The 25,312-nt window shown below is 39.3% G+C and overlaps 1 long non-coding RNA gene across 5 annotated transcripts in view; it reads left to right on the forward strand.

Annotated features, from left to right (window-relative positions):
* LOC122183175 overlaps positions 1-24,568 on the forward strand; it is a 368,354-nt gene extending 343,786 nt beyond the window's left edge. For all 5 annotated transcript variants that reach the window (XR_006180127.1, XR_006180126.1, XR_006180128.1 and 2 more), the window contains 6 exons: positions 546-610; positions 2,817-3,147; positions 4,996-5,466; positions 6,332-7,084; positions 18,794-19,044; positions 19,471-24,568. This is a non-coding gene — a long non-coding RNA (uncharacterized LOC122183175). The remainder of the gene's footprint in view (positions 1-545; positions 611-2,816; positions 3,148-4,995; positions 5,467-6,331; positions 7,085-18,793; positions 19,045-19,470) is intronic.
* Positions 24,569-25,312: the final 744 nt, after the last annotated feature.

Below are 25,312 nucleotides of genomic sequence, written 5' to 3' on the forward strand. Positions count from 1 at the left end.
CTGAACACCTTGTCCAGAGGTTGCCCATCATACATCTTGATGTGAATGGAATAAGTAGCTCTGGAAGAAGCCACTCCTCCCAACAGTTACGAGCGTTCATGACTGCAGTCATGGGCATGGCTTTACAAACTGGAGAAGAATCAAAATACAGAGTACAAATGTGAAATTTAGGTCACTTTCACATATTGCCGGTCAGATCATGCATAGTTAATGCATTCCTCAGAGAAATGCTCACTGGCAGCAATATTAGAAGAAAATCATTCTTAAAACAAGAAAAGTGAAGCTATTGGGGTTTTGCTCTATACATGTATATATATGTATATATATATATATAAAGTAGAATTTTGTTGTTTTTTCCTAAACCTAGACATTTCTGTTCTGCCCATTTGCATAGGTAATGTCTCTATTGTATTTATTCACACTGCTCATAAAAAAGCACATCACAAAAGTGCCTGGAAAATAAAACTCCAATGAGAAGGGACACATCAAGTTTAAATGGAGGTTTATATTGCAGCATTATGAGACAGAGGCTTGTACATTTGCAGGTCCCATGGCAGAAAGTGAAACTCTGAACAATTAAGGCAGCACAGACATCCTGCCCTAAAGGACTGTAAGTATTTAAAAAAACAGGCATGACCTCTCTTTACTGGGCCTGTTTTCTATTTAATTTACAGATTTTATTAGCCAACAAAATCTTGGCTAGATCTTAGTCAAAGTGATGAATAAACAAGTATTTTGATCTACAGTTTGGGGCACTTCAGAGTATTCTTTATTTTATGATAATTTGTAATCAAGGTCAGAGCTCTGGCAGTAATTTAGATATCAATTTATATATTTATAATATATAAATCACTTTGCAGTAGCCCATGTACTGTCCTTGCTATTTTCATTCAGGATGCGGTTGAAGTGGTCAGTTGTCAGAAAGTTACTCCTACATGTATGTACAAGCAGCTCCATATACTGAAGTTTCCTGTATGTAGTTTCCACAGTGGCACACCAAAATGGTGCATATATGTATGGCAAACAAAAATGAGTTGTTTCCGTTGATTTGTTTATTGAAACATGATCTTGGCAGAGTAGCAATACAGTAATTAATATTATGGGAAAAAAAGCCCTAAAACCTTTGAAGAGGAGTCTTTGTCACCTGTTAGTCTCACTTTGCCATATACTTTTCTAACACACAAAATGTTTTCTGCTCTGTCAGATATAAACCGTTTGAGAATCATTCTCCTTTTCAAGTACAGGGAATCTCTTTCCTGCCAGAAGGGTCTTACAAAACAAAAGCCTCATGTGTGACCACAGTATCAGCTCTATCATTTCAAGTTCTAGGCACGCATCTTCCTCAATATGATATCTTTCTACATCTTTCTCTCTACCCTTGTGTGTAATTGGACAAACCTTCTGATTGTACCACGTATCTGCAGCTCAGTCTTTCTACTACCACAGCTCAATTACTCCTGCAAACCGCAGCAGTGAGCCTCAGTTACTTTGGCCTCAGCAGATGGGTACCTTGCCCATTCACTGACACTGCTGCAGGGGTGCATTTCTAAATTTAATGTTGTACAATCTTCCCCTTCCACCATGAGCCTTTTGTTGTCTCCTTCCCTTGCCCTGCAGCTAAAAGCATCCTACAGATGTTTTAAGGCGCATCACAGGCTCTCCCCATCCTATCTGCTGCTGTCACATGCACTGGTACTGACAGATCCACGTGCATCCTCCATTCAGTCCGGATCTCACCACTCATTTCTTAAATTTTGAACCATGCTGTTTTCTTCTCTGCATCCACTGTTATAAAAATCAGCCAAGCCACTACAATTGCCCTTCTTCACATCCTCCCTTAAAACTCTCCTCTGCTGTGACACCTTAAAAAAATGATGGTGGTTAAGCAGCTGATGTGCTGTGACTGCATAGTGATCATAATTATCTCCAGTTACCTTGTCATTTCTGCCCCTCTTCCCATCTGTTTGCTGTCTCTTGTCTCTTGCTTAGATTAAAGACTCTTTGGGGTAGGGGCCATGCCTGTATTTTCTAGGTATTTGGATACCATCCCACAAAAGAATCTTGGGTCTGAGGCACTGCTGCAGTACACATAAATAAGAATTATTGTTTCTAAAGCAAAATCTTCTACCTTTTTTCTTTTTCCTATGCATAAATTATAGCCACATCCTGTAATCCATTTTTCAGGCTAAACAATTGACTTCAGTGGGAGTTGAGCCAGGGCAGAAGTTGGCCTATAGTCTTTATTCAAAACAAGCAACATAACACGTTGTTAATCACCTTAAATAGAATCGATCACGTTCAGTGATGCCATCCTACCTGCAGATAAATTAACTACCTTTCCAGAAACCTTATGACTTCTCTTGTCTACACAAGGCCAGACTGCTTTTTAGAAACCATTGCTCTGCCAGGGATAACAGGATTGCAGTGGCTCTCTGGACGTGTTGATCATTTGGAGGTTGGCAGAAGGGTGGTGAATAGCCAGTTGCATGCTGCCCTGTGCAAGCCCAGGAGGCCTCAAGGCACTTCTGCCTCCTGTTCTGAGCTTTTGTCTCTCAATAGAGTAAGGTAGAGCAATCTTCTTGAGGCTACAGTTTTGAATTTTATTCAGAATTTTGTTACTGACCTCCAACACAGCTTTATCTGTAGTGCAGCCATATTCCTAAGCTGCTCACTCAAATTCACCAGAGTCTCAGGGAAGAAATGGGTTTGGCCAGGAATGCAGCTCAGGAAGAATCTCAAGCTGTTGGAGCATGTCTGCATTCTGACTGGTGGTGGGAGAGGTGCTCATGCTCATAGAGGCCACTGTTCCTCTGCAGTTCCTTGAGGAACAACAGCTGTGTGCTTCCTTCCTGTAACTTGGAAGAGCTGCAAAGAAAAGGAAAGCCAAAACAAACAAACAAACAACAAAAAGCCCAACCATGCGAAATGTGAAGAGTAAAATCTGCCAGATCCAAGGAGCCATTGTACAGCTGGAGATGAGCCATAAATCTGCAAAAGTTCCCTGTTCATGCAAAGACCTGGTTGGAATTGCTACACCCCTCCCACCCCTTCCTTCCCCAGGTGAAATTTGTCCTGCAATGTGCGACAGACCAGAAGAAAAGCACACACACTTTTCCTGGAATTACGATGCTTTATAGACTTTCTGATGTAAGTATGTTTTTTTCCTCTTCTCCCACAAAGTGTGGGACTTTCTAAATTGTTGCTGTGGGAGGCAGGTCCCCAACATCCTCAGTAAATCCCGTCTGTATCTGCTTACTTTCTACACAAATAATTATTATTTTAGCTGAGGGTTAATCCCAAATAAACACTTACAGCTCAGGTTGCTTTCTACTTTTGCCAGTGTTTATGTCATTATGTGCTGGTCTGTAAGTGAGCCATGCAGGTAGGGCTGAATGTTAAATATCCAAGTCTGTGTCGTACAGATTAAAACACAGGAAGAAAAAGAATCTCTTTTTCTTTAACCAGCATGACAGCTATCAACTTTGAAACACTTGGAAGAAATCTCCTGAAGCATTTTCTGTTTGTCATCATCAGAACCTAAGTGCTGAATTAGAAGCACAGGTGATCCTGGTCTTACTGTTCCACAAGAATAAGCAAATATGTATGTGGTATATATGCTATGATACGTAATGAAGCAGAAGTAAACTGCACGTTCCTTCCCAGCCTTTTTCAAAAAGACATAGCATGTTTGTTTAGAGAAAATCTTTTTTTCCTCAAGAGACATTGGAAATGTGTAACTTTACGTCAAAGTCTTCTTTTATTGTGCCTCTCTTCCCATATGTTTTGGGTCCTCAGTTCTTTCAATGTTATTAGGAAAAAGAGTTATCTAAATATTTTGAGTGGAATACTGTAGTATATCTAAAAATTGCCCATGCTTTCCTATCTGAGAAATGTCTGCAGCGTATAGCAGATAAAGCAAAACTTCACATTTATTTTAGATAATTGAGTGCCTAATTATTACAAAAGTGATGTGAAAGAGAAACACCGAATCAGACCCAGAATTGTGACTAGAAAACAATAGTATTATTCTAATTAAAATCCATATAAAAACATGTTATCCTGTGGTACCCAAATCCCTGACAGACTTGTGCAGCTCAAATAATCAGAAGATTTGCAGACTAAAGATTCAGTAAAAGTTTCATAGAAAAAGAAGATCCCCAATGAATTCTTATTGTTTTTTAATACTGTGCCTCTTCTATGACAATGATGGCTTTTGGGGACTCTTGATCACTTATGGGACATGTGGGTCATTTGAAAGCTTGAATATTCATTATGAGATGAGCTGGAACTGGATGTGCAATATGTTTGGTTGAAAACTAAATTTTATGTAAATTCTACAATGATGTTTTCTGGCTCAGTTAGAATCCATTCTACTGTTTATCTTTCTACTAATAATGCTCTCTTGGGCTTCTTTTTAAGCCTCTCTGTACACTTTTTTTTTTTTTTTTTTCTCTTAAAATGAAAGATGAAGATCCAAAGAAAGCAATTTTTAAAGATAGAAACAGAAAAACAAGGTAAAAGGAATTAGCAATGCAATCTCTGCATATATTATGTGGAAATCATCTGCAAAATTGCATCTTGGAGTTTTATTCCTAGGACATTAACCATTTCGTGTTAGAATGGCACTGCTGCTCTGCTTCCCTATATTTTAAAAACTGTTGGAACTGCTTTTGCTTTCTATTCCTGGATGTTTTTTGTCACATTTATTAAAATATTCCTTTTCCAGAGTGGTAAATCCAGTTCTCTGGAAGAGATAAAATCTGTGGCATAGCTCTGAAATGAGAATTAACCTTGATTACTACAGTAATTTACTAATCAAAACTGGAGACCTGCTAATCAAGCCTGAATTACCAGCTGCTTGATTTTTATAGTGACATAACCAAAACTGAACATTTGGTAAACAAAAGCCTTATTTATGAGGGGGAAAAACTGGCATATGGCCATATTTATCTTAATATATTTATCAGTATATTGTATGTTTTCCTTATCCAGCAGCATGGGCATCTCCCTCCTTGCTGAGCTCATCCACCCGACCCCACCAAGACAAGCACTGAAATTCAGGTTACCCCAGATGAGGTCAGAGCAGGGAACCCCACGTTTCAGGAGGAGTTTGTGAGCTACCTGTCGGTTTTGGCTCCAGGGAGGAGGATGTTATATGGCAACTGCCCTGTGCTAAAGAGTTGGTTAAAAAGCACCCCGGAATAAAGCTCAGAACAGAATGGAGAGCTGCCAGGAAGCAGACAGCTGCAGGAGGAAATGGCAGAGAGCATCCATGTGGTGCCGGTGTGCCAAGGCCAAGGGCAGCAGCCAGCCCAGGATGGGCAGCCGGACATGAGAGCATGGGGACGTGATGACAGTCACTGAAGGCCCCGGGAGGGAGCAGTGGTGTGAGTGCATCGCCTGTCTGTTGTGCCACTTGTTACAGCCTACCTGATACACCTGGGATTTTTAAAGTATTTAGTTTCCGTAAGTACAACTCATTTCATGGTTTTAATCATTTATTTTTTCAGTCTGAGTTCTCTTCATTTTTTTCACCTCCCAGATGGCATTCTGTATCCACTGACACAGAAGATAATTTCCTAGTATTTTCTTTAATGAACAACCTATTATGAACAAGCAAGAAAAACCCATACTGCACAATTCTTCCACAGATAAACTGGTAATTAATATAAATGGAAAGAAGATGCAAAATGGGAATACTTTTTGTTGCTTGCACTATGCATGGTATTTGATGCATGGTGGCTTGTGCATTAAAAAAGTGCTGTGCAAATGGTACTGTTTGGGGTTATTGTGCTGTTAACAAAGTTATAGAACAGAAACACAAAAATATTGTTTCCAGGATAAAGTTTACAGCAGAAAATCCTCAGTTAGTCAGGTTCCCTTCCACCCTCTGGATGTTACTACCTAATCTCTCATTCTTTCAATTTTTAGCATAGAAAATACATGCTAAAGCCACTGCTGTTACCATTTTTTTCACTAATTTTACAAGCCTGAAACACTGTTTCCCCTCTAAGCATTGAGTATACTTGTGACTAATAGTGATGAAGCAGCATAGGGTTGAATTTTAAACACACTGTCTGGTTTACAGTATATTTAGACCTTGACAAACATGTGTGTACTGGATGTATAGACCCGACCCTGTGAGCTGCAGGGCCAGCCTTGCACCCCCCCAGCAGCAAGCACAGCCTGGCCACGGGATGAAGCAATGAGCAGCCCACTCAGCAGCTTCAATCAACTGACGTTTCTTCTAAGTGGTTTTAAATATCTGGAAAATATGAGCAACTGTAAGCTAAAACAGAGCACTGTTCCTAATATTGTGTTCTCTTGGCAGGAGGGATATCCAGATTTCAGGGACGGATCCTGGAAGAACATTCAGGCGGCAATGACCTCTGACATTTGGAAAGCCAAATAACAGTGGAATAAGTGGCTTAGAGAGAGTTAAGCAAGAGAGAATGTTCCACCCCACACTGGCACGGTGCTCTGCTTCGCTCCACATCTCTGCTTCTCCATGAAGTCATGCCCCTCAATCCAGAAAGCTTCCATCAGAAATGCTCAGTACTGCGTGTTTAGTGTAATACTTACACCCTGTCAAGACTTCCAAAGCACAACAAATTAATCTGGAAATTCAGATTGCTTCCGACAGGACTGTTGCAGGGATATAACAGGAGCTCTGCAGGGAGAAGGTGGGATGAAGGCACTGAGAATGAATTGTTGCCCAGAGGGATTGATTGCCATGGAGGAAAACCAGAAAAAGGATAAAAAACAGCAACAAAATGTGTAGTAAAGAAGGTGGAAACAGGAAACAAATGGTGAAGTGATACCATGATGCTCTACTGGCTCAAAAGCAAGAAAAAATTATGAAAGCATTAATTTATTCATTTTCAGCCAAATGAAAACAAAACAAAACAAAAAAATCAAAACAAAAAACTAGTACATAAAAAGAGAAAATAGACCAGAAGTTAGAACATGTGAAGAAAATGGGCAGCAAAGGAAGAGGAAATGAAGAGTGGTGAAACAAGTGTTGGAAGAAAAGGAGTGGGGGTGAAGAAGCAACACAAAGAGATCTGATGCACAGGGCTTTTAGGTGAGTTTTATTTTTGTATGTCATTTCCTACTTTTTATTGCATTTCCCTGGCAACCATCCCACAGTTCCATAACCAATGGGTGGGTGGGAGGAGGTGGCTGAGAGGGCAAAATGGTAGTTTTTGGCAGAATATTGACATGACTTGAGTCAGGTCGTCGCTTGTGGTTGTCATTAGACAAATAGTGAAACTGGGCTAATGGGACAGGTGAACGAATCCTGCGGGATGGAGGAGGCTCAGCTTTCAAAACCTGACTCATGTGGGGAGAGGCCCAAATGATTCAGTGCAATGAAAGCAATGACGAGCGGTGGTTCCAGCACTGCAGGCCCACAGGGCTATACTTGGAACACAGTTCTCAACTGTTAGCACAGAGTGAGATCCTGAAACACAGCCATGTGGCAAAGCATAAACTCTGAATCTCCATCTTTTTCTGGGTACCTCAGTTTCTTTTTGCCTTCTGTACGGCTCTTTACGTTGTTTCCTTTTTTTTTTTCTTTTTTTTTTTTTTTTTCTTAATATACTTGTGTTTAATTTATTATTTGTTTAATTTAGAAAAATCTCTAAAACATGCCAAATAAAATGAGTTAAAATTTGTGAAGATTTTAGTACATTACAATAGCTGCCATCCTGAGTCAGGGAAACAATCCACACAGACCAGTGACTTCTGGGAGTGAGCAGGAAATAATGCCTAGGGAAAAAGAATATGAGCTCTTATGTATTGCTAGCATAGAACAATCCTTCTCCCCCTGTGAGCTTCTGCTTCTCAGGAGCTGTATCTCAGGCACTTTGATTGGAGGCTATTCTTGATCATCGTGTTTAGTAGCTAGTGATGGATTTTACTTTGCATGATTTCATGTAATCCCTTTTATGGTCCATTTACACTTTTGACCTCCACACCATCTTATGGCCATGAGCTCCATAATTTCATTATGCACTGTGGGGATGAAGTGCTTCTTTTGTTTGTATAAGACTGATGCCTGATCATTTAACTGGGGCTCCTAGTCCTTGCGTTGTGAGAGCCATTGAATAATTGCTTAGTATGTCAGTATGTCAGAAATAAGGTTTTTGAAACTAAAAACCTCTCTTGCATTTTTTAAGCTTTATGAACAGGCAAGGTCCTCCTCTTGTGATTATTTTCGTGAATAAGGAAAAATTCAGCATAGTCCTCAACTGTGGGTCATAGGCTGATGAAATTGGAATTAACTACAGTAAAAGTAGTTTTATGGTGTTCGTACTATACTATGCAGATAAGCATCTCCTGTATCGTCCCCTCCTCATGTAACATCACAGAGCTATTGTCAGTTCCACAGGGTATGGAATAGTCTAAATCTAATGTCATGACCAATGGCACAACTGTGAAATTATAATTACAGTAATGGGAGGAAGAGGAATGGTCTGGCAAGTTAAATAACAAAAGACAGAATAGGACTCGGGTTTGAATAAGACACCTGAGTGTGAATGTAGAGCAGCATGCTGTAGGGTTACCTAGGATGTGAATTTAGTTTCTCAGAAACTTTGGTAATTGCCACATTCACAGGCCTACTCCCCAGTACCTGATAGAAATACTCTTGTTTCTCTTCCACTGGCATGTCAGTTATCTTGCATTTGCTTTTGGCTGAAAGCATATGAATGCTTGTGGTGGGGCCACTGTCCTGTAGCTTCTCTGTGGCTTGCTTTGATCCATAACAATCTGCTCATATGCCTACACTGTCCACTTGTTGGCCTCACTGGTGTCTGTCCCAGCAGAGAAGGGGCCAATAGCTGTGTTGGATCGTGTGGCACAACATGGGACAAGTAGCACAGGACCAGCTCTTTTCCCCTCCTGCCGTACTTCAGCCTGGGCAGGGGGTGCAGGAGAGGAGATGCCAGGCAGAGCCTTGCTTTCCCTCTCTGCAGGCGGACGTTACCCCGTCTCCTCTCTGTCTCTCCCAGTTCTATTTTATATCACTGTTGCTTTACAGCAGAAACAAAGAGCAGACCGGAGGATAAAATCACAACTGCTCTGAAAAAGCATGGTGTGTGGCAGTATTTGGAGCAGTGGCAGGAAGCTAAAAAAATATAAAAATAAAAAATTGATTGTAACCCAACAATCAAAATTAATGTAAGAGAATTTAATGCAAGTCAAGTTATGGTGGAACAAAGACTATTGGGGGTACTGTTTGTTTTCAATTATGACAATCAGTATTCAGCAGATAAAAAGAAACAGAAGCGTAATGGTTTGCACTGAATTGTACGAAGAAACAGTAACTAACAAGTATCACAAAACATGTCACAAATCAATTGTATTGAAAATATATTAAGTTTCTTTAAAAAAAGAAAAGATCGGAAAAGGAAGCGGCACAAGCAGGAAGAGACAGCACACAAAGATTTACTTCTGAGTGCTACAAAATATTGAACTAAAAATAACATTAAAGATGAAATTTTCAATGAATCTCAAGCTGGTAAATTCCCAAAGGCTGGGTCTGCCAAAGGCTCTGTTGGTTTCCTCTGTTCTTTTCTGTCTTTATTTAAATATTTTATACAGTTGTCTATGTTCATGTGTAGTGCGAACTGTCATTTATATTTCAGTCCACTCTAAAATGGATCTTAGACTATCTCAAGCTGTGCACTGCAGTGAGTAGTTTTGAACTGAGAGGTAAGTTGAAGTGGTAAGGACAAATGAAGACTGATATTTAATGTAGTTTTTGTGTACTTATATTTTGCTGTCATGTATTTTCCTTTAAAACTGATTTGTAATTTTATGGGTTTTGTGACATTAGAATAAGATGTGATGTGAGTATAGTTTCCATTTAGCAAATACATTGATGTATTTTTGAGTAGGAGTGGTTGACTGTGGGAATTCTGACCTTCAGGTTTCATGTTTAGCAACAACAACATGCAAGTTTAGATCTGCACTGGTGAATGCTCCTTTCTTTGGACTTACAGAGCAAATGTTTTAAAGCAAGCCACTCAACCTTATTTCAGATCCACTTTTGTGAGAGGCCCACAAGATGTGAATATCCTCTCGTCTCCAGTGTCTTAGGAATGCAGAGCACACCTCAGCTAAGAAAATTGGGACTTGCCATGGAGCTGGGTTTGTCACCTTGGGACATACCCTTCCACCCATATTGTGCAGTGGGGCAAAGCAAAGAGCCCTTTTCTCTCCCCTGTAAAGACAAATTGCAGCACTCATGGTGGCTGGAGCAGGGAGGAGGCTTCCTAATTGCTCCCCACAGGATGGAAGTCACCCAGGCCTGTGCTGGTGGACAGGGTGATGGGACCTGCTGCAGAGCACACACAGAAAGTGTTCCCTGAAGGGCAGTCTGCTGAAGCCTGGCCCGAAGGCAGTCCTGCTGCTGACATGTGGCACTGCCTGTGAGGTTAGGTAACAGATGTAGAACTGTATGAAGGTGGGATTCTGCATTGTTTTTACACCAGGATGAACAAAGCATGTAGTGCTAACCTCCATTTCATCAGTACTTGTAAAAAAGAGAATTCTTAAGAAATAATGTTGCTTTCTTGCTTCTGAACTGAACAGTAAGTCATACAGAATAAAAATTTTAAATAATAGCTATTAGATTAGGAAGAATAAGAAGCTTTTACTTCTTGGACGCTTTGACTATTACAGAATTGATAAATTGCCACTGAAATACAAGCAGCTCTGCAATATGATAGATCAAAGTTCATTTTTTCCCTAACGCAGAGTTAAGATGAGCAGGCTTTCTTTTTGCCCATCTTCTTTGCAGATCAAAAACATTCCTTTCTTTTTATTTGAGTGATCAATTTACTAGAAGAGTCCAATATATATGTTGTGACTGTAGTAAAATTCTTGTTCACAAGCCTTTAAGAAGTAATACAGCATGTTGGTTGGCATTATGCAAACCTCAGTACATCTCAGAACCACCGTTCAAAGTATATAGCATGTCTCTTCCACATGATACTGATACAAAGATAATTTATTATATTTCATAAAGTGATATTTCTTAAAGCATTCTGACCACACTTTTTTAAAAAAGCTCTTTTAAATAGTTCTTCTGCACTGAGGTAGCACAAAGGCTTCAGAATATTGTGTTTTAATGGACTGTAATCCATAGAAAGTATTTGAATGACTAAAATGTAAATCTTGGAAAGCTGCTTTAAACCTATAGCTTTTTAGAAGTGTGTTAATTGCATCTCAGTTTAGGCAAAAGAGGTTTGTTTTTTATTTTTGTATAGATATTTTTGTGCATTAAGTATTTGTTATTATTTTATTAGCAAGTCTCAGTCCACTCTGTGATAATTCATATCTTCTCAAGTATGTAATGAATATGCAATGTTAAACACTTTTAAGCGCAGGAATTATGATGACATCCTCCAGAAAATATTCTAAATGTGTAATTTCCAGCCCACTAACCCACAAATAAGTTGTGTACAGGCTCCCGTTGAGAACAAGCTCCTGTGGATCATCGGGTAAACACTGTCTAGCAGTAGAGCTGGGGGAGAGTGAGACATTTCCATTTTAAAATCAGTTCTGTAAAGAAAATCTTTATGTGGGTGTCTGCACATAAAGTGCTGCTGATCCTAGGTCAGACAGTGTGTGTACAGACTGTCATCGCAGCCTTTGTTCAAAGAGGAGGAAAATCCCACAGGTGGCCCTGTGAAAGGCTCAGCCTTGCACAGTACTCTGCAATCTGATCCAGCTGAACACTTAAGTGTGCACTTAGTGTTAAGCTTAAAGGACGATGTCTGCTTTGCTAAATGATCCAGGATCAAATGTGTGTACTCCTGAAGGAGGTATGTAATGTGTGAAAATAAACTGTATGGAAAAGTATGTACAGGTAGCTAGCTAGATAATTAGGGAAGCCAATGATTTCAGTTCAAGGAACACTTTCATTTACAGTATTTTGTTTCACATTAATCCTTCAGCAGTCTACCACAGTTAATATCTGGCCATGAAATTTTCATCTGTGTCGTGTCTTTCTTTGAAACTTAGAGATTTACAGTCTCTCAGCCTGATTTATCTCATCTTGACGCTGATGACAAAAATCCCAGTTTTGCTTTTGAAGGGTATGATTGACTAGTTAACATTTATTTCAGCCTTGGAGAAGGACATCTTCCTTATTTTGTAGATAAAGTACACCAAAATAAGATGAAGAGACTTTATCAACGTTGCTCAGTAAGTTAATGGCACAAAGTCATAGAACTAAGGATTCCTTGCCCTCTCTTCACTGCTTTATGCTCTTTTGATAACGTGTTTGTATTTCCATAGCAATATTATTCTGGAACATGGTAATGCAATAGTTTTGAAATATGCTTTTCATGTGATGTGCGGAAACATAAAATCTATAGATATGCAGCATACATGGGTAGAAGAATTCATATTACAATATGTAGCTACAAGCATAATAAATGGAAATTGATGAAAAGGGAATCTTTCTACTGCTGGGATTTTAAAGAATTAGACAAATGTGCATAGCTCAAATAAGGCAGAATATTCTGCTTCTTGTCACAGAAAGAGCGATGAACATGTATCAGAAGAGCAAATCAGCTGCCGCTTGCTAAGTACCCTATGATTTTTCTTGACTGCTGCCGTTTGGGCCCTACCAAGTCCAGTACTTATGGTACAAATCAGGGATGCTAGTTCCTTTTTTTGTTGTTCTGCCTTTTGAAGGGATAGTCTTTCTTAGAAAAGACAGAAACTATAGCAATACAGTGTCGTCTCAGATAAATTTTTATTAATTCATTTGCTTTGCAAGAGGGAACTAAATCAGTATAATTGTGGATTCTTGGTCCTGCGGGCAGAACAGAATCCCAGAAACATGACATTGTGTGCTATTTTTCTCTTATTTTTAAAGACAGTCTGCATAGTACAATATTAGGTGAAGCAAATCTTTGTAATTCACATGTTTATGCTGAGCATTTTTAATTATTGTTGTTAGTAATGATGGTGTTATTATACTAAAAGTAGTGTTAGTGTGTGGTGGGAGTCCTTCCATAAGGCTGCATGCAGAAAGCTCATTAAAAGATAGCGTTCTGGAGATGATGCTCTATCTAACCGAAATCAGCAGGACATAGGAACTCCGTGTAGGATGAATAACAAAAGAAAGGGCAGTTTACATTCTTTGATACATTTCTGCTCGATTAACCCCCAGTGGGACTTTACCCCTCCAGTCACATTCTTTTGTTCTTCTAATCTTCTTTTGTATTTGTTCACTGACCCCAAGCATGTATTTGACTTGTGACCCTATTTCTGTTAATAAAATACAGGCCATCTGACCAGCATTCACACCAATGAACTACAAGGTGATGATTACCTCATTGTAAGCGCCAGGAGCTAGCAGCAAACAGCAGTGTAGGGCTGGTGGTTGGGTGGGCTGAGGATAACCAACCAACACGGCTCGAGCAGTTCGGAACTGCAACTTCAAAAGCAAGAATAAGACGATAGTCTCCTTCAGAGTATTCAGTGCTGTCCATGGAAGAGCTGTACATATCCTCACTTATTGTTCAGCTGTTAGTTGGTAATATTTAAGGGATTATGGCAAAGCAAAAAACAATCATAGCTATAATGTGGAAATTTTCAGCATCTATATGGATGGTAGCTTATAAAATCAAGATTACTTTGTTTACGTTTGGGGTTATCAATAATAATTATATGCCTCATGAAAAGAAACCAAATACATCAACACTCATGGATAATAATTTCAGTACAGTATTTTGAGGCTAAATGAACACTGCAAAGCATAGGTGAACTCTTTCAAAGCAAAGTATTATTTGTTTTTAAAGCACCAGCAGAAATGTTGATTTTTTTTCAAGAAGAAAATACACAGTAATGAACTTATTAATGATTTCACCAGATCTGTAAACCATGAGGTCTTATGAGAAAGCCCTGTTAATTGTGTGTTACATGAAAAAATCATGCCAAAGCCATTTGTCAGATATGTAATCTGTGGCTCTGTTTTGTGACAGGAAGCCATTATTTCCACTGAAAAAACAAATCCGTTAAATTTGAACTATTAGATTACAGCAGGGTTAAGGCTGCTTCTGTGCTGTAGAGTCACATCAGGGTCACGGCTCGGTTCTAGAGATGTACTGCAAGAGCTTCATATCTGATTAAGACAAAAAACTGATAAAAATGTAATGCAGACTAACAATATGGAATTATCTGATGCATTTTGGGGGGGTAGGGGCAGGGGGTATAACATCATTCAGTTTATTTGCATATGTTTGTTCTTTCTACTGAAATCAATCTCTTTGAAGGAAGCAAGAAAACTTTAGAAAAAGAAAATATTATTAATTCTGGTAAGAGAACACAGAAGAAAATCTTTAGTAAACATTTCTTTTCCAGTGTTGATTATCATTCTGTCTAATGTTTATTTTCATAATTTTCTTTGATCCAAGCACTAATAACAATAAAGTTGACTCTGTTTCTTTGAACTAGCACAACTATGCTATGGCCAAATTTGGAGGAAATTTTTAAGTGGCTTTTTGTTTTACTCCCAAGCCACACAACAGATTTATAGGGTAAATATTTGCATAGCTCACACCCTCATCTGTTTAGGAATGCTTCTATGGCTAACAGTAATTTACCTGCTTTGGGCCTCTGTCAGGCTTTTTGGGAAAGGCTATGGGCTGTAAATGTCCAGGCATGTACTAAGCAGCAGTCAAGAGAGCCCGTGGCTCAAGGCTTTGAATCATGGTGCTGTGCTATGGAACTTGCTGAGGTTCATAGGGACAGCCCACCCGCCCTGGACTTCCCTCCCAGCCCTGCAGCAGGGCAGCAGGCAGAGGCAGGGCAGGGACTGCAGAGGACCAGGCCTGTACTGCTTGGGGTCTCTGCATGAGGGGACAGGAAAAGTCTTTGCTGAGCACGGGTCGGATTTCTCCCCAGTCCTCTTCCATCAGAAATTTGGAAAATTCATATGTACTACAGACTTAGAGAGAATTACATTCCTAATGTAAGTGTTATGCAATTGTAAAATTTGTGCTTGCTATTTACCAGCCTCACTCTGTCAGTTACAGAAGGAAGCATATGCTGGATCAGCTCCCTGTTTGTTGGTGGTGGTTTTCTTTTTTCTTAGTTTTTGGAGGACGAGATACTAAAGCATGGGACATTCTCATGTTCTCTAGGAGTTGCTGTTTTTCTGTTTGTCCCAATGCTTAGACTAGCTGAACAAGAGGCTCTGATCTAAAGATTGATTACCTCTGTGAACAGGTCCAAGTTTCATTCTTAAATCAGCCAGCATGTGGTTGATGACAGGGACAAAGCCAACCCTCATCCCTCCCTAAGCAAATCATCTTACCCTTTACTGTAGTTTGACCAGATTATAATTTCACCATTAAAATGAATGTCAGAATTTCCCCTGGCTTCAGCTGGAGTTGGGTTTGGCCATCAGCTTCTAAGTGCAGATGGTCTGCTGCAGGGCTTGTTTTTAAATCCAGAGGTGTGCAAGTGCTTCCACAGATTATAAAAATATAAATGAATACAAATAATGTGAATTCTGATGTTGCTAAAAAGAATCATTAGAACATGGGTGTGTTTAAGAATAGATCAGGACTAATTCCTGTGACTGCAGGTGGCTGGCACTTGAGCAAGGCTGAATATTTAAGTTATGAACTGTGTAGACAATTTGGGCTGTATCTTTTCTCCTTTTTAACCTCTTTTTCTCTCTCTTTTTTTTCTTTTTTTTAATTTTTATTTATTTATTTATTTTGTACACATTAAAAATGCAAAATAGAAAAAAAAAAAAAAAGAAGTTGTTAGCTTCTGTCTTTTGCCCTGGACAAAATACTGTATTTCTGCTCCTAGAGGATGGATTCCTCAGAAGGTACCTAAGGACTCCTGTGGAAATGTGCAAAAGTGCTTCCCTTAACAGAAAATCATCACAGCTGTGCATGCAAACAAAAAGGAAAGGTTGTTCAGTTCCTTTGTTGTTTTGTTGGGTTTTTTTCTTTTCAGCTTAGGAAAACAGAAATATCAGAACTGATCTGTACAGTTCACTTTCACATAAGTACACCTAAGAATATGGGACTGGAAAAAACCACACTGCTTCAGGCTGCTTCCTAGATTGCTGGCAACTGTACTGTGGCATAGGTACAAAATGGGCAGAATGGGCCCAGCTCCTCTGTAGATGCCCCTGTAAGCAAAAGTAGGAAACAGGGAGTTACAGAATGCCCATTTCTCAGTGGATGAGAATTCGAAAACGTAGGGTCTTTAAATTCTTACACAGTGAACATGAAATTACAGTAAGGATTTCATAATTTCATCAGCAGGCTTTGAAAGATAGTTGTGTGGAGAGCGAGGAGAGGAGTATTTGAAAGTGAGCAAACCTATTTTGCATTGTTCAACCCAATGTTGTTGTTCACTTTACTTTTTTACCTTTTAAAAATTTAAAAACAAACAAGAAAACAATATAGCAGTGCTCACTTGCTGGAAAAAGCTCTCACTATTTATTTTCACCATAAAATCCAGGACTTTGGCATACATAAGCAGAGTCCCTTGGATTCTCTAACCCCTGAGACTACCTGGCTTGCAGGATAATTCAGAGCTAAGCACAGAATTGTGTGCAGCTTTCTTCTCTCCTCCCTTTTTGAATAAACATTTCTACTCCACATTTCTGCAGAGGTGTAGACAGAGCAGAACCATCTGTCTGAGCCTGCAGAAGTCTGAAACAGCAGTGAGAGGTATATTGCTTGAAAACCAAATAGTTTTTCTATGTCATGCTGAAAACTCAACAGGTTACAGCTTAGAATAAATGAGAATCCACCTAAGAGTAGTGCATGGCATGGCATGGCACAGCGATGAATCTGGTGTTGTTTTAGCTATCTAGATTGATTGATGTAGATGTTAAATGACAGATTTGAGATTTTTGTGATTACATGCTTTATCACTGTTGGCCCAAAAATGGACCTTTAGTGGGTGTAAAGTTTTTGTGATGCTTGGCAAAGGATGCAGCCGATGTTCTAGCTTATATACATTGCTGGAGAGCCTTAAGCAGTCCTCCTAAAAACAGCTCTCCAGCAGGATTCTTGTACTCTTCTCAGCTGAGGACTGAGACATGGCTTGTGCTTCAAGATCATGTTTTATATAGTCCCACAGTAATTCTTTTTCCTTTATCTCCATTAATTTTCCTTTGCCAGTTCTGGTCTGTTCTCTTCTGCTCAGCAGGGGGTGTTTTTGTTCTTTTTCTCCGTTGCTATTAATTTTCCTATAACACAACTGTCTACTATATTTGCATAGCATCCACCATCGAGATACTAAGATAGTTTTCAAGTACATTAAATTCCACATTTTAAAACAGTAATAAAAGGTTTTTGCTAAATAAATATATAAAGCTGCTCACAGATCGTGCAACAAGGAAACCAAATACAGAGCTCAAGTTCCTGGAACTTGGGAGGACAAAGGAACAGTTTACTAAACAGCCTTTTCCCAACACTCAGAGCTCTGATAATCCTTAGAGGAAATAATAAATCTTTCTCTTTTTTGCTCTTCCCTGCGTTTCTTTTGTTGTTTCTGATTTTAAAGAAATGACGAGTGTAGGTACTACTTACAAGGCAATTCCTGGATGTTTCTGGTAGTCCAATCAAGGGACAAGACTGTGAATAGGAAAGGGAGGTGATCAATTCATCCTGTAAAGGAATTAAAAACAAAAGCGGAAATCCTTTGTAAGAAAAAGAGTGGCTGGGATTATAGCTGCATGCTTTCACTAATGACTTTGCAAACATTTAGTCAGAGAGAACCTGGAAATCAAGTTGCACTTTATTTAATATTCAGATAAGGACCATTCACCTGCTGTTAAGCTACAACATCTACAATCATTCTTTGAATACTGATAATTATATGAAGCAGACTCCCCTAGAGGCTGGTAGTCTAGTCTGGATTCACCTGGAATACAAAGATGAATAATATTGCATATTACATGCTTCCAAGTAGTTGCAATTTATAGAAATGTCCATTTATGCTCTTGAAAAAAAAAAAAAAAGAAGCATATTTCCCTTGGGTTATGTTATACAGTGATAAAAATCTATGTGTGGGACTGCTTGGATTATAACTCCTGGTATGCCTGTTGCTGATTAATTAATAAACAAATAAAGCATCATATTTAGCCAGCTATCTCACTACAAGACTATAAAATAGAAAATGTTAAAAAAAAAAAAAAAAGTGTACCTTGCCATAGAGAAAGGTTAAGCAGAGACATGCGAAATGAGTTTCAGAAGTGGCACACAAATGGCTCAGAGTAGGTGTGTGTATACATTTTTAAAAGATGAGGAGTGTTATGAATGTGCTCTGTTAGCTTCCTCCTTCCCTTCTCTTTCTCCCATCAGGTGCCTTGTCCTTGCTCTCCCCTCTCATTTGCTGATGGCTGATAACACCTTATCTCCACCAGGGAAGCAACTGGGAAGTTTGCTCCTTCCTCACTAGGCTGAGGGTATAATTAGAACAACGCACCTGCTCAGTCCTCCAGTGACTCAGTTAGTCTACATCCATGTCAAAATCCATGCTGTGAGGGTAATTTGATCATCTCACTTACTTTTTCATATACTTTATGTGAATAAGCCACCCGAACAAGCCTTTGTTGCTTTGGTTCAGTTTAATCTCACAAATTTGTGTCACTTCTTTGTTTCTAGAAGAATTTTATCATTTGATCTCATGGTTACACTTTAGTAGACTTTAGTACATATTTTATTTCCCTCTCCAGAATATAAAATTCCATCTTGTGTCAAAATATTCTTATTAGTATCTATTTATATTTCAGAGATGCTTAGAATCTTCAGCTGCTGAGAGCAGGGTCTTGTTGTACAAGATGATACAGAGGCACACAATAAAGGACTGCTGGTCCCAGGAGCCTGGCAAGCTAAGCAAGGGGAGAGAAGAAATATCACCACTGTTTTACAAATGGAAATATGGAAAACCAGAGCTCTGAGAATCTGTGCAACTCATTGCAGTGTCACACAGCAATATTGGCAAGGGAATTCTGTCAAAGTCCAGAATCAGTGCATACTAAAGGTGGGTATAAACCCTGTTTTCTTGGCAAGCATCAATATAAGCTCAAATAAATTACAGGTGGGTACACTGGTATCATTTGCACACTGAGCATGCCAAGGCTCCCTGGGTCTCCTCTGCGGCTATTTCTCCCCCAGCTCCATCCTTCAAAGCAGCAGATACTGCTTTTTGATGCTGTCCTCTTAGGCTTATAGAAGTTAGTCTACCACTGCTTCCTCTTGCACTTAACAAAAATTTACCTCTGGCCCTGAGATGCCACAGCAGTATCAAATCTCTCTGACTGCAGCAGCTTCCAGGCACAGCAGAGAGACACCAAAGGTCCTTTAGTTTCTCCTTCCAAGCACCCAAGGAGTAATGCAATTGTTTTGTCCTTGAACGTAGCCTGGAATCTCTTGCATTAGAGTACTTTTCCTCTGCTCTTCCCAGCAGACCCTGTAATCCTGGGGAAGCAGTAGCAAGCAGGGGGTATTCACTCAAGACCAAGCAGTGGAGAAGCGCGTTGATATTTCCTGAAGACAAAATAAACCGAGTGGAAAGTTCACTGTCTTCCTTTTGAAGATGACTGAAGGTAGGAGGGGAGATTGCCAGGACTGAGGGTGGGTGGCAGCAGGCACAGAGCTGCTTGCAGCCCCCAGACCTTCAAGGCCATGGCAAACATTTCCAACACAGCCTGCTGAATTCTGTTTGCAAAACTGTTGAGCTAAACTCTTTACCAATGCTGACTGCACTGCTGTAATGCTGCCTTCTGACTTAAAACCAGTTTGGGCTAATTGTTAAGGATCAGATAACAGGAAAATATTTCTATTTGACAGTCTACTATTTTTCAATTGTTCCTCTGTTACATATCTAAGTAAACATTTGTTCCACTTATCATTTCTGAGCAAAAGACATGAATCATTTGACTAGTAAAACCACAACGACAGCTGTTGCTTATTAGAAACAGTCATCTTGTTCAAGGGCCTGCTATGAAGGGGTTCTTCAGGAAACCGTTTCTGCTTTTAGTGCTTTACAGTGTAATGAAAGCAGAGTTGCAGAAATTAGGGCATTTTTATTTCACTCGTGATTGGCAAAACACACAGGCACACACAAACAGAGCAGTTGTTACAGCTGAGCTAGAAGCCTGCAAGAAAATGGAAAATACTCACTGAAGAGTACTGCTAATGATGTAATATTATCGTCTTTGCCTTACGGTTTTCTACAATACAGGTCAAAGTGGGTTCTGAGGTTTCCTTTGTGATTAGGTTATATCATTTTGGATTTGGGATTTGGTATTGGATAAATTCTGTATACTAGTTATAAATCCTCTACCAGATATATATTTTTGCCTAGATCTTAGGAACAAATTAATTCTGGATTTGTAAATACCCTTAGAAGCCAGTCACCAGTGATGACAACAATACTACTTTCAGATAAAGCTTCTCCAGCCAGTGGTAGAAGGCAAAAAAAAAAAAAAATATATATATATATATATATATATATTTTTTTTTTTTAAAAGTAAGATCTGCATAAGAGAATGCTATGAAATTGTTTTTAATTGAGTGGAAGAAAAATAGGAAAGTAAAGCTGTGCCAGAAGGAATTTGTGAAATAAGTGAAACTGAGGCAGGTGAGATGCAAAGATTTTTCTTTCTAGGATGTTGCTACAAATGCCTTGTAGAGCATAAAGGCAGAAATGTGTTTATTCCTGTGACTGCATTAAAAAAAAAAAAAGTATTCAACAGATGTCCTAACACTTAGGCATTTTTTCAGACAAATCACTAGACTGACAAACCCAGTATGATGCCTTTATCACTGGGTTTGAAGGGAGAAGCCAATGAGCATAGAGGCTGCACTGATCCCAGCAGAAGAGAGGGGTGGGACATTCAGAGCAATTGAGAAATACTACCAAGCAGTGTGCTCTGCTGGTAAATAGGAGCATTCGTGGTTTTGTGACTTTGTTGTTTAAATGTGTTCCAAAACACTAAATTCACTTGCAAATATTAAAGAAGAGTGGGGAAAAAAAAACAATTGTGGGATTATGGCAAAAGAAAAGGAAAGTAGGACAGAGGAATGGCAGAGAGAAGCTTCTAAGTGAGGAGACAAAGCTGAGGTTTATTATGAGTTAGAAATCTGCAAAACTGTCACCAATTCAGAAACTGCACTCAGCGAAGCTTCTAAAGATCATATCCTGCCCTTCATTCACCCTCGCAGCACTCACTGATGGGAGTCAGCACTTCGCTGCAGCTGGGTATTTAGAAGTCATTTGTTCTGTGTAACATGCCCGTTCTTACTAATCTTAGTCAAGTAAGTAGTCCATCCTCATGTGTCATCCCACGGAAGTCAAATATGCTATTAGCATAAGTGATGATTACTTATCCGTGTGAGGTCTTGTGGGGTTGGGTCTTTCAGCATTGGAATACTTGACATGGCAGTCTTTCTATTATAATTTAATAAAATGGGGCCCAATTCAGCTCAGAGATGCCCTAGGGAGTCAGCTGGACTTAAATGGTGCTTAGGCCTTTGACTGGACCTCTGCAAAGCCTGAATTTCATTGAGTGAATACTAATTACTCAGAAGGAGGGTTATTAAATTATAGGCTCAGTTCTTTACTGTTGCTCAGAGCATGGTACCTTTCGAGTGCTTGAGCGAGTTAATGTACTGGACACAGAAGGTTCTGGTGAGATTGCTTTCCTGATAAAACAAGGATTGAAGAAATGTTGTTAATAATTAGAGTATTTATAGATGTTGGCGAGCAAATTTCATTCCATAAAAATACTGTACAATAAAAAACCGGACAGTATATATTTACATCAAAATGAAAACCTCTCTTGGAGCTGTGTAGATGGAAAAGGTCTAACAAAATCTACCTCAAAGCCAGTGGAAATCTTCCTATTGATTTTGATGAGCTCTGAATTAAGCCCTCACAGGACCAGCACACGCAGGGGCCTTGACACATCACAGTCTTGGGTGACTGGGTGAGGCAGTGGAATCAGTGAGCAGCTGGGACATGGAACAGTTCCCCCAGCCAGCTGCCTTGTGCAAGGAGGAATCAATCAGTTCATCTCTCGTGTCACAGGCTGAGCACATGATTTTTAAAGGATTACTTGTATGTCTAACAGCTGATGTTCTCCCTCTTTTTAATTTATTTGTGTCTTATTGTTCTTCACCTGCTTTCTGACCAGCTATTGGCCTCAGAGTAGCTCCTGTTCTGTTTGAACCTTCATTCTAAAACCCTGCAGGTTCTCAAAGCATTTTCATTGTACGTGAATACTGTGGGACTTCCTTGTCACCTTTGTGACCATCTCCTTAGTTCATAGATCTCCTGATTCCTAAAGTGTAATGGAGAAAGAAAAATTTTGTATCATCTTTTCCTAACCAACTAGCTCCTGCATCTGCTCTTTGCTGCACGCAATCTGCTGTAGTTACAGAGAGCATGACTAGTTCTCTCTGTGACCCCACAAGATTTGAAACAAACAAACAAAACAAAACAGATATTTGAAAATGTCTTCACTGATAGGAGAAAAAATATTGCTGTTAAACTCAGAGGGTTTGGCACACTAGACTATGAGTGATATAATGGACCCGTTATAGCATTTGATCTTTATCTTTGCTTGCTATTCCTATTAAAACGATTTGCTGGTTTTATGTCTATTTCACTTTCAGCTTCCCAATCAGGTGTCCGGGAAAAATTGCGTTCATTAGCTGTTACATAAATTGTTTGCCAAATCATGCATATTAAAGGCATATATGCAGATCAGTCCTGTAACATCACACATATAAAATGTATTTTATACAGTGCATCACTTAGACTTATTGAAAGACTAAAATCTGCATACTAAATGGCAGGTATGCCCTCAGTAAATTAACAGAGAATCTTCATTGTCAATGTTAATCAAACAGCACTTTAAAAACTCTTCTTTTATCATTGTCTCAACAGTGTTTTTCTCCTGTTAGATTTAAAACCAAGCTCAGGCATTTTTAAAGCTTAGATCCCTTTGTGGACCAATGCCCTCATGCAACCCAAGAAAGAACGAGCCAACTCCAGCCAGCTGTAATCCATATAGAATCAATAGGACTTTTTCTTAGTAAAATTAAAAACTTTCCAGAAAAAAAAAAAAAGCAACAATAAAACAAACCCCTTGCCTAATCAGCTTTAAAAAGATTCCAACATCTTTACATGTCAACCTGCATGCTTAAATTGAGGACTTTTTTATTTACTAGCTGTCTGAGAACTTGATTTTTCTTCATTTTCCCATTAGCGAGGCAGTTTAGGCAGCAGAATTCCTGTATTCCTCTCACTGGAGTAGCACAGAAAAAAAATCATTTGATTCCAGCGGATAGTAGTTGATTTCATTATCGTATTAGAGAAAATAAAGATTACAATTCCGAATTACTTTGCCTGCAGTCCACACACTAACCATATAAATGGCAATATGTGGAAAAGTTGACTACATCATAAAAAATTAACTTCCTGCAAGGATTTTCTTGAATTGGTTTCAAAAGAATCCTCCATTTGGCATCTTTCCTGTACTGAATTTCTGGAGGGTAACTGCATTATGTGCATGTAAAACATGAGAAAGGAAACGTTCACTGAACTCCTTCTTTCTGTTACCAAATGTGACTGTAGTACGTTGTTTGCGTTTAAAAGAGTTGCCTCAAAGCTAAATTCTGTGATTATGCGCCTATATGTGCGTGCATTATAAGATAACCACTAACAGAAAGTGAAACACTGTTCTCTTTCACTTGCTGCTGAGTGACAAAGGTCGCACTTAATGATAATTTGAATATTCTGCCAGCAGCTGATGATATTCTGTCCCTGCCAAACTAACTAAATAAATAAATAAATGCTTCCCTCTCCTACAGTAAATGCCCTGTAAGTCTATAGAAAACAAATTAGGAATGCGTTATTCTCAATGAAAAAAGTCTCCATGAGAGGTATCATTTTATTTTTTTTTAGTGCACGGAATAACATAAATCAAAAGAAGCAATAGTCTACCTTGTGTTTTGACTAGTTTGACCCTCTTCAACCCCTGCCAATTTTTATCTCATTTTTGTTTAACTTTGTACATCAGAGTTTAATTTTAAACCTGGTCCTGAAGACAGTGATGTATAGGGTACATCAAGTATAGCTTAAATTACCCTCTCCCCAGTGATTTGAAGTTGAGGGGAGGGTCCTACTCCACAGCAGGGTGGGAAAGAGAAATGGTCAGATGTTGCCCTTTGAACCTGACCACCCTCAGCTACAGAAACGTTTATGCCAGAACATCATTTATTGATTTTATTATATTTTAGGATCTCTTAAAACTGTTGGTGAAGTTTGCCGTATATTAATTTTTGACACATGCATATAAAAACAGAAATACGGGTTGAGCAGAAACTATAAATATAGACAACACTGCCCAATAAACTTACATCCTTTCACTTACAGGTTTCCATTTCAGCCAATCCTTCCAAGCAGTCTGTCTTTGGAAATAAATGTTACCCCTCTGATAAGCTAACCAATTTGAAGATTAAAGCTGCATTTGAGGATTAAAGTTTTTCTTATTTGATTATTGTTGTGTCTTGTAGCAATAGAAGATAAATATTAATAAAATGTTGAAGTCCAATTCTGTTTCCTTTACCCTTTGAGCATTTTAAACAATGAGCCTGCACAAATTAGGCAGGATTTGGCCCTTACACTCGGCACTGCCTGCTCTGTTTTATCAGTCCACTAAGAGTAAGTCTCCCGTGAAATGTTACATGTACCCGGCCAGCTCACAAACCCACTGCTGCCACAGAAAACTCCCGCTGATGGGTAGCTCTGAAAACTCGCTGTCCAATTATATACCACAGAGCTATGTATGTGTTTTTATCGAGGAGAAGAAAAACCACAAGAAACGCTCTACAGCAGACCACAAAATGGGTTTGGCACCTGTGTCTCCTTGGGGCCAAAGTTTGGGAGCTGTGTTATCGCGGGGCCGGCTGACCCCAGGGAGCGGCGCTGACCTTGTCTTGCACACAGAAGTCTATCGCTATGGCTCCCCCGAGAGCGCAGCCAGCTGCAAACTGCTGCCATGATTAACCCTTATGTGCTGGAGACGTAACGTCAAGTCATGGTAATAAAGCTTTCACTGCATAACAGATCTCTTGCTTTGTAAATTGTTGCTCTTATCAGCTGCACTCTCGGATGTTATCCCTTTTCTGTGAAGCATGACTGCTGTGTTGCTCACTGGAAAGGCTACCGGATCTATACAGTCTGTGATATTTATTCAATTGCTTTGGAGAGCAGTGCAGAGAATGCGTTTTGTTTAAAC

Source organism: Lagopus leucura, unplaced genomic scaffold, assembly GCF_019238085.1.
Source record: "Lagopus leucura isolate 7727_CA_CO unplaced genomic scaffold, USGS_WTPT01 Super-Scaffold_100017, whole genome shotgun sequence".
Classification (NCBI taxonomy): Eukaryota; Metazoa; Chordata; class Aves; order Galliformes; family Phasianidae; genus Lagopus; species Lagopus leucura.